Genomic DNA, 19,791 nt, shown 5'->3' with positions numbered 1-19,791 from the left:
CAGCAGCCTTGCCTCTGTCAGTGTGCCCCAGGGCAGCTGTGGCTACATCGTAGCTCATCATCATCAGTATGTGTGTGTGTGAATGGATGAATGATACACTCTGGAGTCCTTACTCTGAGGGGTGCTATACAAGTGTGGGTCATTTATCATTTATTTATCACAAACACCACCACAATGGGATTAATGTGTTGGCAGATGAAGGGACAGCTAGCCTATTGAACTAGACCAAATTCTTGCTTTGCAAGTGGTCTGGCTTGCCAGGCTACGGGACAGTAGGATCTGAGGCCAATTTACACTTGGCTGCAGCAGATTTTGGCCTGTGGGACAGTACTGTAGCATCAGCGGAGCTCACCATTACGCAATATCGGAACACAGGCTCGATTAATATTGCTGAAAGTGACGCAACAAGAAGAGGACAATATTTACAGTATACTGCGCATAGCTAGCTTCTACTGCCAATAAGCTAGTATTGAAATATAAGATTTCAATTAAATTAAGTATAATTTTACAGTGTAAACTAAAAGCATGGTAGTTTTCTCACTGGTTTATTCATACTGTTTCAACATACAACAGCGTCGTAAACAATCAGCTAGCTATCAGGTGCATCGTGACTCACCAACAGAAACGGGCACAGGATGCTTCGGGCAACGATCGCTTCAAAACAGCCGAATTCAATGAGGAGACTGCTCGGGTCCGATTAGGCATCTTCGACGCTGCCCTGGCACGAATGAAAAAAAAAAAGGCTGAAAGTGAAGTGGAACCAGCGTTCGTCGTGGTTATCACGGGGCGGGATCCTAGAACTCAGCTGATCCGACACCTAGCGCTGCCGAGCAGCTTACCTTCTGACAGCGAGAGGGGTGTTTGATAGAGATCATTTAAATGAGAAAGCTATTTTTTTTCTCTAACTGAATCTTTTCGTATAAAATCATGAATATAAATTTATATATTTTGTAAACAATGTACTCAAAACTAGTTTAATTTTAAAGTGTAAATGTAGACATTATTACAAACCTCCTCACCCCTCTCAAGTTTGGTATATTCCAGGATGTCCCATGTTTACAAATCTCTCACCTCACTGCCATAAATTTGACCACACGTTTTACGACATGCTGCCTTTATTATCTTGCATTTGGACCTGCACTGTCGAAAATGTGTTTTTGAGCATTTATACTTAAGTTTTATTTCATAAATAATTTAAAACCTATACTAGAATAGAAAATGTAGTCAATTTGAAGTGAACTTTTGACCCGGACACTTAAAAAAATTATGTATGAAACAGCAACATGTGACTGATTAAAAAATAAAACAACTAAAATGCTGTGTCTAGTGTATTGTCATTTTTAACACATTTAATGAGTATTAAACTAAAAATTAAATTAGAAGTTATTACTGATGCATTTGTGTGTTTTAAAGTTTGGCAGTCATGTAATTTGTTTATTTTCTCTTTTTGGCTCTACAGGTCTTCTTGTAATTGTTTGCCAGTCTTTTGAGTTGTTTGCTGCAATTTAAAATCAATTGTAATTTCAAATATCACTTTAAAGTTTAAACGTAACTTTGATATAATTAATTATTGCTCAAAAATTAATGCAAAGTTCCTACATTTTTGGTAGCCTGTAGGACCCCCGCCCCCCCACCCCCACCATAACCCCCCCCCCCCCACACACACACACACACACAATTACCTCATAAAACTCAACAAATCAGACTTCATCTTAAAAAAATAATTCTGACTGGTTTTCAGTAAAAAGTATAGGAAGGAAATATACATATTACTGCATTCTGAAAAAAATCATTTTGCAGAATTCAACTTTATATTACAATAGATTTGTGTTTTTTAGTCTTTTTTCACTGTGCTCTGCTATAAAATCTTGTATTCCACATGCGCAAGGATACCAAACTTTATGCATTAAAACTTATATAATATATTTATCTAATAAGTCTTGTTTGAAACATCTTTAGATTATGTAAAGGTGTTAAATCTGTATCCAAACATGAACATGCAAGTCCAGCTGTAGATGGAGCTCCCGCAGTTGCAAACTTTTCTGTTCTGGTGGCCAGAACAGCTGGTGGGACTAATGAAACATTTTAATGACTGTCCTGCACATTAGACATTTTAAGATATGGAATGGGAGCTGTTAATAAAGAAACACCAGTTTAGGTTTCAAACAAAATCTCCAACCTCGGGGAGAAAGAGAGAGAGAGAGAGAGAGAGAGAGAGAGAGAGAGAGAGAGAGAGAGAGAGAGAGAGAGAGAGAGAGAGATTCATGTGACTACATTTTTGAATGCACACTAGTCACTGCAAAAGAAAATCTTTTTCTTTTTTGGTAAATACAATGGTTCAATTTCATATAAAATAATTGAGTACAGTGAAAATACTTCAATGCAGCACAGATCAAATAGGATTTATTCCAATGGAAAGTGTAGGATGATCTTTTATAAAAATGCTTTATGAGTTTCGTTTTGATTTGTTTTAGAGTTTAGCTTTGCAGTGTAGAATATTTTACTTGTTATCTGAATGTTAGTAGTTCTGTTAAATCAGGTTTTGTTGTCATCATCCACCAGATGTCCTCAGTTGCCCTCATTTCTAACACTCACCTGTTTTATGTTGTTAGTGATCCCCCTCCCCTGTATTTATTATCCATCTTTCCTTATGAATTTCATAAAAATCTAACTATATTTCATATAGATAGATTTTCTTTGTTAATTTTACTGTTGTTTTTACTGTGTTTTGGATTAGTGCACACTTGCTTTGCTGCAGACTCAGACAGTGGACACATGATTTATACCTTTGATCATCACCTTTTCATAATTCAGGCAGATCTGCCAGATTTTGAACGTCAACAGAGTACTTACCAATGCAAAATACATCTATAAATAGAAAAGCTTTGTTTAAACCTTAGCAAGAAAACTTGAAATTTGGTTACTAGCTTTGCGCCAACACTGGAGCAGTCACAGGTGTAATATTCACTAACTTGACGCGGCTGAAGGTGACACGTACAGCAAAAGCACATATAGTAAAGCGATTGTTTTATTTATTTTTAACACACACATACCATTGCGGTAATATTACGCTGATTTGCCGGCATGGTCTGTAAGCACCTACTGTCTCCGTCTTTGTCATGATAGGAGCAAACCTTTTTGCATCATGATTACATTGTTTTGTTGGGTGAGGCAGCTGTTTTCAGAGAATTCCCTTTCAAATACTAAGGTGTGTTGTGGCAGGAATGCTTCCAAGTGAAATCCACTTGAATTCCTGAAATCAAGATTTCCTAATGAGTCATAATTCCTTTGACATGCTGCTGGATTTGTTTATGTGATTGATCTGTTTTGCTCCTTTTCCCATTAATTGTTCACTATTAATACCATTATTGGAAAACACCCATAGATTTCTGTGGGAATAAACAGGTTTGAGTTCTACCTGAGTGCTATCTCAAACACAACATAGTGCTAGGAAAACCAAATGAAGTCTTTATTATTGTGGTTTGAAGACTTTATGCCAAATAGGAAAAGCTACATTCATGTGTGCATACTAAACATAGAAAAAATGTTCTCTGGTGTTTCTAATATGCCTCAACAAAAGAGGGAGCAGAAACAGGGTGTATTGATGCCCTTCTCATCTGTTACTGAAAAAATCCCCAAATCGTGTGAGCACACCTTCTTCTGTGGTCTGTTTCCTTCTGATTATTGTATCTAATCCAAATCTAGATGATACCTTATGCCAATGTTGGCCTTACATTTCTCTGGGTGTATCAGTTTCTCATTTGAAGTGGTTTACTTCATGTTTGTCTGAAATTGTATTTTCTGTGGCGGTTTTTCAGATTAACTCTTTGACTTTTTGTGTCTATGGAATTCCACAAGGTAGTGTTTTATGGTCCTTATATTTCCTGTTAAACTTGTTTTCCCTTCAGAAGGTTTCTACATTAGACACATTTCTCATCACAGCTATGCAGATGACATTCAATTTGACATCTCTTTTAGAGCTCAAGATAGTTCCAAGCTACAGGACCTGCATGCAGTAAACACAGGCTAACAAAAACAATAAAAAAAAAACCTTTTGGAACAGTGTCCTCTTAACACTGTAACCTTTTCTCCCTCTGAGCTTTAGAATAGTGGACTCAGAGGTCTCTTTAATGTTCTTGCTCCCTGAGAATGTTCATGTTTATGTTTATGTATTTAGCAGACGCTTTTGTCCAAAGCGACTTACAAGTGATAATCGGCATTCAGTTTTAGAGAGGTTGAGTTGGAGATGGTGGGATTTCATCCATTTTGATGTGTCAGAGAGACAGTTTGATATTCGTGCAAAGACAGTGGGGTCGTCCGGTCGAAATGACAGATAGAGCTGGGTGTCGTCTGCATAGCAGTGGTAGGAGAAGCCATGTGATCGAATGATCTCACCCAGTGAGGTGGTGTGTATGGCAAATAGAAGAGGTCCTAGTATACAGAGCCCTGGGGGACTCCTGTGGCAAGATGGTGCATGGTAGAGGATTGTCCAAGCCAAGATACACTGAATGATCGTCCTGTGAGGTACGATTCAAACCAGGCGTGTGCTTTCTCTGTGATGCCCATGCTAGAGAGTGTGGACAAAAGGAAGCCATGGTTGACAGTGTCAAATGCAGCGGATAAGTCGAGCAGGAAAAGCACTGAGGATTTGCCTGTCGCTCTAGCTTCTTTTAAGGATTCAGTCACCGCTAACAGAGCAGTTTCAGTGGAGTGGCCCTTTTTGAACCAAGATTGGTAAGGGTCAAGCAGACAGTTTTGTGAGAGGTATTCTGTGATCTGCTTGAAAGCCACTCTTTCAATGATTTTGGACAGAAAAGGGAGGAGAGAGATAGGTCAGTAGTTCTCCACATGATTTGGAGGAAGAGATGTTTTTTTTTAGCAGCGGTTTAACCTAAGTATGCTTGAGAGAGGTGGGAAATGTACCGGATGTCAGTGAAGCGTTGATCACATGTGTGACTGCTGCGGCTACTGTAGGAGCAATAGCTTGGAGCAGCTTAGTCGGAATGGGGTCAAGTGGGCATGTAGTAGGACGATTGCACGCGAGAAGCTTGGACACATAGTTCTCAGTGAGAGGGGAAAAAGAGGAAAATGAAGCAGTAGGGCCTGAGATGGTTGGGCTAGAAGGGGTTTGTGGTAGCGAATGTTCAGGAGTGGCCAGTTGAGTAAACTGTTTGCTTATAGCTGCCACTTTGTCAGTGAAGAATGAGGCAAAGGTGTCAGCTGATAGATTGTTGGTAGGAGGTGGAGATGGAGGGTTGAGCAGAGTTTTGAATGTTGAAAATAGTTTCTGAGAGTCAGTAGAGCTGAGAATTTTGTCAGTGTAGAAAGCTTTCTTTGCATCAGTGATGCTGGCAGAGAATGAGGACAGTAATTCATGAAATTTCAATTGATCACCAGGATCTTTTGTTTTGCGCCATTTCCGTTCTGCAGCTCTAAGATTGGTGCATAGAGACCGGAGGGTATCATTTAGCCAAGGGTGCGACTGGGAGGATCTAGCAGGTCTAGTGGCTAAAGGGCACAAGTTGTTAAGACAAGAGCAGAGTGTGGAGCAGAGTGACTCGGTGGCATCATTCACTTCATAAGCAGAGAATTTGCTGGGAGATGGAAGAGTGGAAGCAACAAGAGAGGAGAAGTGGTTGGGTGCCAGGTTGCGGCAGAATGAGACCATTGGGGAGGAAGCAGTGGACTTCCCTTGTAGAGTCGTGCTGAAGTGGATGAAGTATTGATCGGAAAGATGCAGCGGTGTGACAGAGATTGTGTCTATGGCACAGTTTCTGGTGAAAATGAGGTCGAGTGCTTTTCCAGCTTTGTGAGTTGGAGGACTTTGTACTAGTTTTAAATCAAATGATGACATTAGTGACAGGAAGCCTGATGAGCTGGGAGTGTCCAGGTGAATATTCATGTCTAAGGACCATTGTGGGACAGTCATGCTCAGGAATGGAGGAGAGCAGGGTGTCGAGTTCATCAAGAAAGTCTCTGAATTGACCTGGTTGTCGATATATGGCAACCAAAAAGAATTTTTTCGGTACAGTTACCTGGATGGCATGGTATTCAAAGGAGTTGTATTTAGTGATGGGTAGCAACTGACTGTATATCCATCTGTTGGAAATTAACATGCCCGTTCCACCACCTCGGCCAGATGCACATGAAGTGTGGTTAATTGAGAGAGCAGATGGGGTAGCATTGTCACATGGTTTGATCCAGGTTTCAGTGAGAGCTAGTGCATCGAGTGACAGGTGGTTTGCATATGCGGTAATGAAGTCAGCTTTGTTTACAGCCGATTGGCAGTTCCAAAGTCCCATAGACAGGTGGATGTCTTCAGGGGGAGTTGGTTTTAGCGAGCGGAGAAACCATCTAATATCTTCTACCTTACCTTCTCAGTGGCCTAGTGGTAAAGCATCCACCCTGGGACTGGGAGATCGGGATTCAAATCCCGGGTGCGTCAAATCAAAGACTTCGACAATGGGACCCAGTGCCTCCCTGGTTGACACTCAGCTTTAAGGGGTTGGATTGGAGGTTTAAACCACCAAATAGTTCCGCCTCCACAGGGATGGGTCAAATGTGGAGATAAATTTCACCAGTGTGTGATGAATTAATGGGACTTTAATAGGGAGCGTCTTTACTTCTTCACACGGGTTCCCTACTGCCAAAAATTGAATATGAGTCTTTACGAGATAAAAGTTATTTTCTGATCCCGTTTGATATGCGCTATGGATTTCACGTATGAGGTCTGTGAATTTTAAAGACACATTTGATACCAAGAAAGAGCTTATTTTTGACAGACACCAAAAGTTACTTTAGGTTTTGTGTGACTACAACTGCTCGTCTCACCAATTTGATGTAATCAAACCAGACAAAGAGAAGAATAATAAAAATGGCTGTGAGCTTATGCTTCACATCCTTCAGGATGAAAGAAGGAGAATCAAACATGAAGAAAACCACAAATCTAGCGATGTTGTCATGTTCTGTGTCCCCTTGGTCGCCAGCCCCCTCCTGTTTGTCCTCTGCGTTCTCCTCATGTGTCTCCTGGTGTTTCCCAGCTTCTCAGGTCTCGCCTAGTCACCCCTCTGTAGTTTTATTTTCTATAGGTTCAGCTTTTCATTTTCTTAGTTCCCTTTAGTGTTTGTGTTCTTCCCCACTTGTTAATTAGTCTCCCTTACTCCTCTTGTCATCAGTTGTTTATCTTTGCCTTTAGTTTCAAGGTTTATTTAGTGTTTTATAGGTTCTGTTATCTTCCCCTCTGCTTGGTTTTCCCTTCCCATTTAGTTAATTGATTTCACCTGTCCTCCCTCTAGGGCTCACACCTGCCACCTGTTCCTCTGATTGCTTCCCTCTGTGTTAAAAGCCCGTCTTGTCCTTCAGTGTTTGTTGGGTCATTGTCCTATGTGTTGCGTTGTTCGATCCCCTCTCGAGTCTGTCCAAGTCCAAGTCCAAGTCCAAGTCCAAGTCCAAGTCCATGTTCATGTGTGAGCTTTGTTAATTTTGAGTTTTCTAGTTTTTGCATGTTATTTCTGCTTTGGCCTTTACAGCACATCTTCCTTAAATAAAGGAATTGTTTTCTTTCTTAAAACCTTTCCTGCCTTTGAGTCATTCTGGGTACTTCTGCATCCTTGGTCCAACCTCCTCTCCTAAACGTGACACATGTAGGCAGCTACTCTGTGACGTCATATATGTGACATCTGATTTGTAGTAATTTTAAATAAGATTTTTTACAAGCAAATAAATCTTAAATTATGTGACAAAGTTGACATTTTCATTTTAATTGAAGTAAAACATATTTGTGGGATTCATGGCGTAAGGCAGAGCGGACCAGAAAATACATTTTATAGCCCCGTCCACTTATTTCTTTTTTCGTTCAGGGGAGCCATGAGCAAACCGCAAGTAGGAGACTTGTACTTGTTTCTTCTGAAACATCAGTAGCTCTGTGTTGCATATGAATGCTAAACGTTGCGCATTAGCTGCAGAAAGGAAATAGAAAAACGATTGGGTCACAAAAAGCCAGTCCCTTCTACATCACAAATTAGTATTCACGACCTCGGACACATCGGCCAAGAGAGAGCAGAGGGCGCCTTGGGTGGTAGAGGCTAACTGTTAGCAACTTCACAACATGGTGGAACATGTTCGAGCTTGTTTTTTGTGGTGATAACACATCAACGTTGCATTTTTTCACCCAAGAAAGAACGAAGGCAGCAGAAGAGTGGTGTTGCTGCTAGCCAATCAGAGGTGACAAGCTTGAACATCATGAATACTAATGAGTATAACTCATAATCCTGCTGTTTCAACTTGCTTCAACTCCCTAAACCAGGAGCACCAGAGCTTTTTAAAACAAGAAAACAACTAGCAAGTCATTTATTATTTCTAGAGATCACAGAAAATGTATTGAAATAAACAAGTGAATGAGAGCTTTAACAAAAACAGCTAAAAATCAATATCTTTAGAACTTGCTTTTATTTGCTTATGTTTATTTATTCATTTATTTAAGTTAGATTTTATTTCAACCTGAATTTTCTACTCAATGTCACACTTTTAGTCTGACAAGTGCAGTGTTGGCACTAATAATATTTGGTGACCTAGTTCACAAAAGATGCTAAGACTCTTTCCATGTGCAGCCCACATTACTTCAAAGTTTTTCCATAAGTAACTTTGAGGTTTATTCTCTGTGATGGTGGCAGGCTCATTTCTCTTAAATCACTCCCTGTAAAATAAATAGAACTATTCAGTCAATCAGTCAGGGTTAAAGTTTTATTAGCTTTTTAGGTCACGTTTCTTTTAGTTCCGAACGTCCAGTTCGGAAGCCACATATTATATGGAAATATGTTTAAAACTTAAGCTATACATTTTATTCTGGGGTACATTTTCTCAAGAAAAGACAGTCACAATATTTTATTGTTTGTTTTTTGAGAAGCAGCTTTAAAAAAGCTTCCTGTTAAATATGGGTGTGTTTGCATGTTACTTATTTACCATCAACAATAGACCGGTTCCTTAATGTGACCTCTCAGATTTGGCCTAAAATAAATATGCTGCCTTAAATTCTATCCTTGTAGAAACAAGGCTATGGCTGTCCTATCTGACCTTTCACCTACAACACTGGTAATTCATGCTCTATTTACTGTAAATAATATCTCACTCAAAGGCTTGCAGATTAGTTATTTTAGCTTTGAATGAAAGTGAGAAGTAAATCAGTAACAGCTAAGCTAACCATCTGCTTAAATTAGGTCACTTCTGGGTTTTCCCCCTGAGTGTTGATGGGCTGCCAAATCCAACGAGCCTTTTTTGTTTGACTGGAAAATCAAAAAACTTTGACAAAGCCCTCAAAAGATCATATTTCATGTGTCACCAAGATACAAAACTGTGCATTAAAGCCATTCTTCAACCAGTGAACAGAATTGAGTAAACAATAATTCCTGATGAACAGAATTTTTTTTTGTTCAAAATGTGACAGGAGCATGGATTTAAACATGTTTTTATCTCAGCATGTCAAAAGTAGAAATTACACTGGGTAGATTAGGGAATTATTCCAATAAAAAGTTCACTGCTTTGCAAAATAACAATAACCAGCTGACCACGAACCAGTTCCTCACCTGCTTTCAGTTTTGTTTGTGAAGCTGCAGCGTTGTGACCTCTGATCCAGTAAAAATCTAAAGGTGTGGTTGATTAAAAACAATTGTATTAATGGTTTTTCTGATTATAATCAGTCACTTGAGTTTTTCATGAAGCTGTACATGTTTGTTTGATGCTTTTAAATTAGTTAATAACAATGTATTGCCAAGAGACCAAACTCATACTGGACACTGGACAATGAAACATTTAAAGCTCAAGTCTATATGGAAGCTTAGATTGTCACTTTTTACATCATAAGACTTCTGGAAGATCATCTGGGTCTGAACAGGATGAGTCAGTCACTAGAATAAGCAAAGATTTACAGTCAATGTGCTGATGAAGACAACAATCATCTCATGGGTGACATGTTTAGGGAGACAACTCCTACTGCTATTGACTAACTGCCACAGTGTTTAAAGCCACTCCTTAGCCTTGAATACTATCATCTTCACTGTGTAACACCAGTGATAAATGCGACCTTATAGTAATTACAACGATAATCCTCAAATGTTTGTAATGTTCTACAAAATAAGTGGTTGGCTCATATAAAACTTTTTCAACAACAGCGTCACTGTTTGAACTTATTTGGATATTTCGGTGTAATTTTTTTTAAACCTAAAATCAAAATGTAACTGTGAAGGAGGGTTTGGTTAAAGCTAGCTCTTTCCAGGTGAGGCGGCTATCAATATGGTGTATCAGTTAGAATACAGGAAGAGGCTAAGATGCGTCCTTTGTAGATCCCAATCTTTAATCTTGGTTGATGATCATCGTTAACAGCATTGACAACAGTCTGAAACAGTAAACATAAATAAATTAGCATGATAAGAAACAATTATGGTGACAGCAAGAAGACAACAAGGCTAACCAACTTTAAATGTTTATAAAAGAAAAGAAACATGTTGGACATAAACACTTCAGTAATTCAGTACTCAACTAATATTCCATAATTAAACAAAGGAACTTAATAATGCAGTCTTAGACATAAGGTAAAGTGACTCACTTTCTTGCGTTAGCATAATGCTGTCAACATCAACATGACTTGCAGGAGAACAAAGGAACATTGGTCTCACACCCACCAAAAAGGAAATTAAGGGAAAATCCTAGTTGGAAGTGAGCTCACTGTGAAAGCTCTTCAAAATAAAAGCATGCCACTTCCTGAATTCCCACCAAAATAAAACCAACAAATTTAACAAACAAGGGTAATATATGAAATTCTGAACCTTTTATACAGCCGCAACCCAAATGTGTTAACGCATTTGCTATAATAAACATGTTAGTCATTATTTTGGGGCCTGTTTGTTTGTTGGTTGGTCTTCTCCTAAAGGTAGCGATGGAAGAACTATCAATCTAGCAACCTGTCTGGTGTACACATATCCTTTGATGTCCACATCTGCAGACCTTATGCAGCTATCATCACTACGGTGGGTCTTAACGACATATCTAACAGGCCAAAAGGCTTGTGGTAACTGTGGGTCCACCAACATGACAACTGTCTCCTTCAGGAACTCAGGAGAAGAAGATTGCCATTTCAGTCTTGCCTGCAAGTTAGGAAGGTACTCATTGATGAACCTAACCCAGAACTGGTCGGCCAGGATCTGGGAGTGTCGCCAGCATCTACGGGTGAGGTTCTCAGACTCCGGGTAGACTACTTGAGGCAATGACCCATCAGGCTGCCCCATCAGGAGACTGGGTCTACATCGATGATATCTGTGGAAACATACCCTAATGGTTTAGAGTTTGGGATGGATTCCACCTCCAGATGGAAGGTGAGAAGGACTTATTCATGGATAGGTTGAGAGCTCACACAAACTCGCAGGCTGATTTCACAGAACGTATTTCTCTTTCCCACACACCGCCAAAGTGAGGGGATCCTGGGGGATTAAACTGTAATTTTATCTGTCGCTTAGCAAGGTGTTGCTGCAGGTCATCAGCCATGTTTGAGAAAGCCTCTTTTTCTCTTTCTCCTGCTCTGAAGTTGGTTCCTTGATCTAACCACAGTTCAGCAGGTGTTCCTCTTCTGGCAATGAACCTCCTCAGAGCCATGAGGAATGCATCAGTGTCTAGGCTACTCAGGAGCTCTAAATGCACAGCCCTCGTGGTCATACATTTAAAAATGATTCCCCATCTCTTCTCATGTCTTCTTCCTATCTTAACTTGCATCGGCCCAAAACAGTCCACTCCGGTTGAATAAAAGGCTGGTTTAAACAATCTCAGCCGAGCAGGAGGTAGATCTGACATCTTTGGGACAGATGGTTGTCCCCTCCAACGTTGACAGTCAGGGCATGTTCGCTGGTGTTTGCGGATTGCCTCTCTTCCTCTGAGAATCCAGAATGACCTCCTTAACTCTGCCAGGACTCGCTCTGGACCTGGATGATGTAGATCATGGTCATACCTTTGGATGAGTAACTGCGTAAAAGGGTGTAAGGCGTCTGGGACAATAGGATGTAGTGTAGAGCTATCCAGATCCTCTGAACGTCATAAACGGCCACCCGCTCTAATGAGGCCGGTTGACACGTCCAGTTCGGAAGCCAAAGTGAGTAAACGACTTCTGGAAAGAACAGGCTTCCCAGCTGCTGGGAGTCTGCATTCTTCCAGGAAAAGACTGTTGCTGAGCTTGCCGTAGAACTATGGTTTCAGCTTGTCGATACTCCTCAGCAGTTGGGGGAGTACTGGAAGGCGGTAGTCCGTGAAGATCACGTGCTGTTTCCTCCAAGAGTTCTTGCCAAGTTTTGTAAACGTTGTCTTCTGCACATGTAGGGGTCGATGAAGTATTCAATGTGCCACAGAAGACAGATTTCCGGAGCTCAGATTTGTCTTCATTTGGTGCAGGGCTGGGCTTTGCTGGCCACTGGTCAGAACCCTGAAGGAGGAATGAGGGTCCGTCGGACCACCGGTTTGGTTCTATAAGTTCTCTGATAGTCTTCCCTCTCGTTAGATCATCAGCTGGGTTACTTGCAGTGTTCACATAGCACCAGGTACAGTTCTCCATCAGTTTCTGGATTTCTGCAACTCTAGCCCCAACGAAGATCTTATAACGGCATGACTGGGAGTTCAACCAGATAAGAACGGTGGTAGAGTCTGACCATAGAACAGTTCGCTTAACCACCACTGTGAGCTCCTTATTCAGGACACTTGCAAGTTGGGCTGCCACCAAAGCTGCACAGAGCTCGAGCCATGGAATGGACAGGGGTTATTTGGGGGCTACTCTCGAACGAGCCATGATGAATGTAACTTGTACCCGTCCATGGGCACCCTCAGTCCTCATGTATGGTAGAGTCTGACCATAGAACAGTTCGCTTAACCACCACTGTGAGCTCCATATTCAGGACACTTGCAAGTTGGGCTGCCACCAAAGCTGCACAGAGCTCGAGCCGTGGAATGGACAGGGGTTATTTGGGGGCTACTCTCGAACGAGCCATGATGAATGTAACTTGTACCCGTCCATGGGCACCCTCAGTCCTCATGTACGCCACTGTGCTGCCTGCTCTGATTCATCTGCAAAAATATGCACCTCTTGGCTGACCTCTGCTGGATGGACATTGCACGGCACATAGGCGTGTGGGAACGTTACGTGGGATAAGAACTTAAGCTCTTCTTCCCATACAGTCCAAGCTTGAAGGAGTTTAGAAGGTAGGTTTGTATCATCCCAGCCATGTTGCTTATCCCACAACTGCCTGAGGACAAGTTTAGCTTGATTAGTGAAAGGCAACAGATAACCCAGAGGATCATACTGTGAAGCCAAGACTCTGTAAATATTTCTCAGGGTGGGCTTGTCGTAGGACACTGGCCTGTGTTTATAACCCAGTGAGTCTGACTTCCAATCCCAGCTAAGTTCAATTGTTGTTTCCATTGGACTGGATTTATCCTCTGCTAGCCACAAGTCCAAGCTTTCTGATCTAACTTCAGGAGGCAGGTGACTGAGAACTTCTGGATGATTGCAAGCCCACTGTCACAGTTCAAAACCTCCAGTTGCCAGGATGTTCCTAAACCTATCCACAAGAGACTTTGCTTCTTCGGATGAGCCAACACTCTGTAAGCAGTTGTCTACATGAAAACATTTCTCAATGGAATCACGTAGGTCTTCCCCTGGCTGAGTATGGTCTGTTACATGACGCTGCAAAGCGTACGTAGCGCAACATGGGCTATAGGTTGTCCCAAAGGGTAGGACTTGCCACTCGAAGGTCTTTGGGGGCTCATCTACCTTCAGATCTTGCCACAAGAATCTCAGTAAGGGACGATCTTCAGGTATGAGACGGACCTGATGAAAAATTCCCTTAATGTCTCCACTGACAGCTATTGGACGCTCTCAGAATCTCAATAAGACTCCCAACAAAGAAGCTCCGAGTCTTGGGCCAGGTAGTAGGAACTGGTTACGAGACTGTCCTAGGTATTTGTGTGAGCAGTTGAAAACGATACGATTCTTCCCATTGTGGGTGACGAGATGGTGGGGGATGTACTAGCTCTCCTTTGATAGTTTCTGATAGGTAATTTTTCATTTATCCCATATAACCTTAAAGGACGACACACACACATAGAGAGAGAGTAGATTAATCATTCGTAATGTCCATGAGCACGAATCAACATGTGAGAAGCTGGCCGCAGAAATCCCAGCCCCCAGTCTGCTCCAGCCTCAGCCTTCAGCCCCCACTCTGCCTACCCGCATCTCCACCAAAATGTTGGGTAATATTTATTCTCCATAACCCTGGAACCTGAAATAAACACTCATGAGAACAAGGAAGACATTTTACCCTGAGTCCCCAAAATATGGAGAGTTAACGCAGAGGACCCTCCTCCGAGGCTTCCCCACATCACTCCCATGTGTTCTCAGATCGTCAGGGGCTTTATTCAGCAAAGGATGGAGAAGGCGGGGCCTTCTCAGGTTACAGAGGTACAAAGGTTTCTTTGGAAATCCACAATCAACATCCTGGAAATCCACAATCAACATCCTTGACTGCAAATGAGCTTCTCTGCTCAACTTTTCATGAACCAGTTGGCAAACACAGAAATTCAAGAAGTGTTAATAACACAAATTGGGCAGCTTTTAGGCCTCAAAAAGGTACAATTATAAAAATACCCAACAGTTTGTCTTCAGAAACCTCCTAGCACCAGCGTCAATTAGTTTCTGCATTTCAGTCCTATAGGCCTCTGCTCAACTGTTCTCTTTCAGGAGCCGTCTCTCGGTACTTCGAAGCAAAGGCATGATGGATTCCTTTGGTGCCTGCATGAGTGGCATGTGGTCATGAAGGAGGAGGGGTGTAACGTACCTGAGAACTCCATCCACCATGGTACAAACTGTCTTAGTCTTGAGCAGTGCTACAGCCTGATGGTCTTGCTTTGATCGTGTTACAGATTTCTCAGATCTGTATTGTACAATGTCCACTTGCCAAAGTCTCTCCATGTGTGTAAATAATTATTCAGCTCTGGAAGAGGTGTACAGACAAAGGGCGGAATTAGAGAGCTGCCCCATGGAAGTACTAGGTCCTTGGGAGTGTCCACCCAGGTTTGGTGTGAACTGCTGCTGGACTGCCAGGTGGGCCAAGCCTGACTGGTTCAGTAGGGGTTATCAGATGAGGCTGGTCTGAACCAATGAGGAGCAGTGGCTTAGCATCCTTTAGAGCAGGTACTGGAATCCCATGCAGGTGTCCAAACTTCCTTTGAAGTTGTTCAACAGGGTATGTGTGGTGAGCTAAGTTCAGTCGATTAGAGGTAAACGCCCCATCAATCTGGAAGCTGCAACTAGGTTCAGTAGCTGAAGAGAGTCTGAAGGACACAGTATGACCTTGCAATAACTGAATATCCTGACGTACTGTACGTAGAGGAAGGTTCTCTAGTGTGCCTCTCAGACCAAGAGCTTTGGCTGCACCAGGAAGTAGCATTGTCCTCTCTGATCCGTCATCAAGTATTGCAAATGTATTTAGGGATCGTGTTCCAGAGCTAAGGGATACAGGTACCACCTTCAGCATGACACAGTTCCCAACGCCTGGTCTGTCAATGTAGAAGAAATCCGTCGCTGAACTGGTTAGGCAGCTCTCCTCACTCACAGCTACATCTTGACTGGCTTTCTGGGTTCTTGTGTTAACCTCGTGGAGTGCCAGTAGGTGTTTTCCTTGACAGAGGCTAAAAGGTTTCTTTAGCGTGCATTGTGCAGCTAAGTGAGTCGTGCACATTGCAAACATCTTTTGTTTTCCTGAATCCAGTCCTTTAATTGTTCCTTAGAGAGCTCTGCAACATCACTGCATTGACTGAAATAGTGCTCAGTGCTCTCACAATGAGCGCAGAAAGCTTTGCCTTTGCTTGCTCCCTTTGTTGCACTTTCCTTAGATGTCAGCGAACCAATTCTTGAAGATCCTTTAATGTTATGGAGGGCTGTAACCGTCTGTTTACCAGTTCGTCATTCATATTTTGAGCTGTTTCTTTCTCTACCACCCTTTTCTGTGGTCTGGCTGTCAAAGCCCTGACACTATGATTCATAATGGAGCCAGTCAGAGAGGTCATGTAGGGTGTAGGATTTCCCAGGCTGTTTGAACTAGTGCCGTCGAAAGTCAGCCCATTGCTCTGGAGGTAGCTTGCCTAAGAGTCGAGCTACATGTGACCCACAGTTAAGTTCTACTTGTCCTTCCAGGCCTAAGGTTTGCAACAGGCCTACTAGGGACTGCACCTGGAGGGAGAACTTCTGGAAGGCTATTGGATCACCTCACCTTATTTCAGGACCATCAAGAACACTTGCTATCTTTTTTAGAGCAAGCTGATGTGGTTGTCCAAATTTATCATGAAGAGCAGTCATGGTAAGGCAAGGGTTGGGTGAGTTAAAATAAGCGTCAGCAATAAGCTTAGCTTCATCTAGTTTCAAATGGTCCACAAGAATTTGAAATTCGAACAGCTCTGTAGCGTTAGAGGTCAGCAAGTTTTCGAGTGCAATACGAAGTCTTGCAAACTCGCAGGGGTCTGAATGAATAAACTTTGGTATGGTAGGTTTAGGTCCTCTATACACTACCTCAACTGTAGGGGAAATATCATCTCTGCAGGGGGGTTGCTGTGTTTGACCGGCACCTGTAGCTGTAAATGAATGTTTGGTAGCTGAGGGCTTTCCAGAAAAGAAGTCTACATTGGTTGGAGCCGGGTGGTAAAAGGATGGCGGGTAAGGTGCAAATGTAGGATGCATTACCTCGCTCTCCTTAGCAGTAGCCTCAAACTGGGCTGTATTCTGGGTAAGCTGGGCAGGCTTGTAGTGTGAAAGGGATGCACCTTTGAAAAGGGAAGATCGCTAGATTGGTTGAAAATCTTGATCCATGGCTTTGAGGTCATATAAGCTACTGTTTTGGTCCTCGGGTTCTTGCCATGGTGGAGGATCGGACCACTCTTCCTCTTATTCTTTCAGATCGGTGGTAGGAAAATGGCTCCTAGGTCTGTCCATGCTACCTTGTGATGGGGTATGATGGGGAATGTTGCGATGCAGCTGATTCATGTCCATTTGCAGGGCGTGTGTGGCTTCGATTAGGGCTTTAATTTCAGTTCTCGCTTCATTCAGCTCCTTCAAACCATCTTTCAACTCCCTCTGTGCTTGAAGCAGCTGTCTTCTCTCTTCATGGGTTGCTCTAAGTTCTGCATGCAGAGACAAGGCTGATGGGGATTCCTGAAAATAGGGAGTTATAGGTTCAAGGCAGGGATCTCTACTTATGTTACACCACAGATGGCTTGGTCTCGAAAGGAAGGGAGTACCGTGGGGGATCTCTCTTATAGAGGGAGGAGTGAATGAAGCAGGTTGGCTTTGGCTGTGCTGAAGTTCAGGATCTATTCTTCTGCTTAGAGATGGCAGGAGATTCCACTGAGGTCTGTTTCCGGGAGGAGCTCCAGTGTAACTTACTTCAAACTGCCCCTCAAATCTGCTGGGTCGGCTGATCTGCCGTTTAGGTCTCACAGTAGGATGCATCTCTTTATCTGGATCTATATTGATAGCCCTTATCCGGCTCGAAGGACCATTGTAAAGGAGGGTTTGGTTAAAGCTAGCTCTTTCCAGGTGAGGCGGCTATCAATATGGTGTATCGGTTAGAATACAGGAAGAGGCTAAGATACGTCCTTTGATGTAGATCCAAGTCTTTAATCTTGGTTGATGATCATCGTTAACCGCATTGACAACAGTCTGAAACAGTAAACATGAATAAATTATCATGATAAGAAACAATTACGGTGACAGCCAATTCTCTTACAGAATATAAAATTATCCAATATATCAGCACTCTATGCACTGAACTAACCATCTGTCACATATGTCTTAAAATAAACTACTAATGAACCTTCTCATTCAATACGGGAAGGGGGAATAAGGCAAAGCACATTTATCTTAATTAACCAACTTACAGTCTGGCAAAGAAATTCAAACAATAGCGCCCTCTTGTTGCTAACTAAGATCTCCATAACTCACTCACGTGACACTGTCAGCCTTGACTCACTGTAGCAAGTATAAGGTAAAAACTAGAAATGAAATATAACAAAATAACTCCTCATGTCATTAACATCAAGGCTAACCAATTTTAAATATGTTTATAAAAGGAAAGAAACATGTTGGACATAAACACTTCAGTAATTCAGTACTCAACTAATATTCCATAATTAAACAAAGGAACTTAATAACGCAGTCTTATCCGTAGACAAGAGGTAAAGTGACTCACTTTCTTGCATTAACATAATGCTGACAACATCAACATGACTTGCAGGTGAATGAAGGAACACTGGTCTCACAACCACCAAAAAGGAAAGAAAGGGAAAATTCTAGTGTTGGAAGTGACCTCACTGTGAAAGACTCTTCAAAATAAAAGCATGCCACTTCCTGAATTCCCACCAAAATAAAACCAACAAATTTAACAAACAAAGGTAATATATGAAATTCTGAACCTTTTATACAGTAACTAAAGACCCGACTTGGTATTTTTTCCTGTCAGCAAATTAAAAGTTTAATCACTTTAGCTGTTTTGCTGAATTTTTTGAGTACTAAGAAGGTTTTCTGTTCACATTAAACCAAGTGACCTTTTCAGTAATTTCTAAATTGATTATTATTATTACAGTGCCTAGTGATGCCAGTGAACAGCCACAGAAGACAGTCCTTTCATGTAAATTTAAAAATGCAAGTGCAATTTTTTCAACTGAAATAAATTACACCATATATAAAGTAAACCATTCACCACAGGTTTAAAATGAATTATTCTCTCATTAAAGAGCAACTCACCCCCAAATCAACTTTTTTTCCTGATAAACTATATAAATTCGTGTCTAATCATGCAGCAGACACGTGTAGTAAATAGTTTTGCACTTTAGTGAATTTTAGTTAAAATTTTAATTTTCTGCCTAAAACAGTCAGTGTTGTGCCATTGTCAGGTAAAACATCTGCACTGCATTCAAATTTAAATCTGCCATTGCTATTGGCTAAGAGGTACCCTAGAACGTTAGTTGGTACCATATGATGTCACAATGTCATTGTGAGCCTGTGTGTGTGTGTGTGTGTGTGTGTGTGTGTGTGTGTGTGTGCATTTGTTAGTGGCTCCGCCCTCTCGGTCTGCCAGGCAACAGCATTTGTTGCATTTTTCAAACAGAAAGTGGGATTGGAGTAAGATTTTGGAAGGGAGTGACTTGCTCTTTAACATATGAATAAACAGTGTTGCACAGATTACAGATATACTCAACACCACATTCATTTAAAATCATTCACAACCTCAAAAATGATAAAATTATAAAACTAGATAGATGTTAAAGGAGCTTCTACAAACAAAACCACCTGCAGGTCTAAAGCAGTATAGTAAAATTGATCCAAAACCTGTTTTAAACAATCCACTTCCTGGTTTCACTTCTTTAACTGTGGCTCAACCAATGAGCACCCACCTAATCCACGCAAAGCCTTCTGGGAAATGATGTTTGACAACAAATGGAAATTTCCAACAAATCTGCCCAGAGTAGAGAGTGGAAATTTACTCTGCATCCCTCCTCCCCTCTGTCACAGGCATATCCGTGCCTTGCAGGATGTTTTGCTTGAAGCCATCCGATTTTACCACATTTTTATCTGACATTTGAGGTCACAGAGATTGATTGGACAGCTGTATCGTAATGTCCTTAGTATATATTTTAAATAAAGAATAAAAATGAACGTGAATCACAGTTATATTTGTTATCAAACTAAATGTATTAATTTGAAAACATTTG

The 19,791-nt window shown here is 41.5% G+C and overlaps 1 protein-coding gene and 1 long non-coding RNA gene across 2 annotated transcripts in view; both read right to left on the bottom strand.

The window, feature by feature from the left end:
• Positions 1-791, bottom strand: part of dop1b (DOP1 leucine zipper like protein B) — a 31,414-nt gene extending 30,623 nt beyond the window's left edge. The window contains exon 1 of the mRNA XM_070544458.1: positions 617-791. The gene's annotated coding sequence lies outside the window, so the exon portion shown is untranslated. The remainder of the gene's footprint in view (positions 1-616) is intronic.
• Positions 792-14,338: 13,547 nt separating this feature from the next.
• On the bottom strand, positions 14,339-19,764 carry LOC107389914 (uncharacterized). Its single transcript, XR_001573482.3, has 2 exons — positions 18,270-19,764; positions 14,339-17,740 (listed from the first exon to the last, which is right to left on the bottom strand). It is a non-coding gene; the product is annotated as an uncharacterized lncRNA (long non-coding RNA).
• Between the last annotated feature and the right edge of the window lie 27 nt (positions 19,765-19,791).

This window comes from Nothobranchius furzeri, chromosome 14, assembly GCF_043380555.1.
Source record: "Nothobranchius furzeri strain GRZ-AD chromosome 14, NfurGRZ-RIMD1, whole genome shotgun sequence".
NCBI lineage: Eukaryota > Metazoa > Chordata > Actinopteri > Cyprinodontiformes > Nothobranchiidae > Nothobranchius > Nothobranchius furzeri.
Note: the sequence above shows the minus strand (reverse complement) of the source record. Positions and strands in the feature narration are given on the sequence as shown.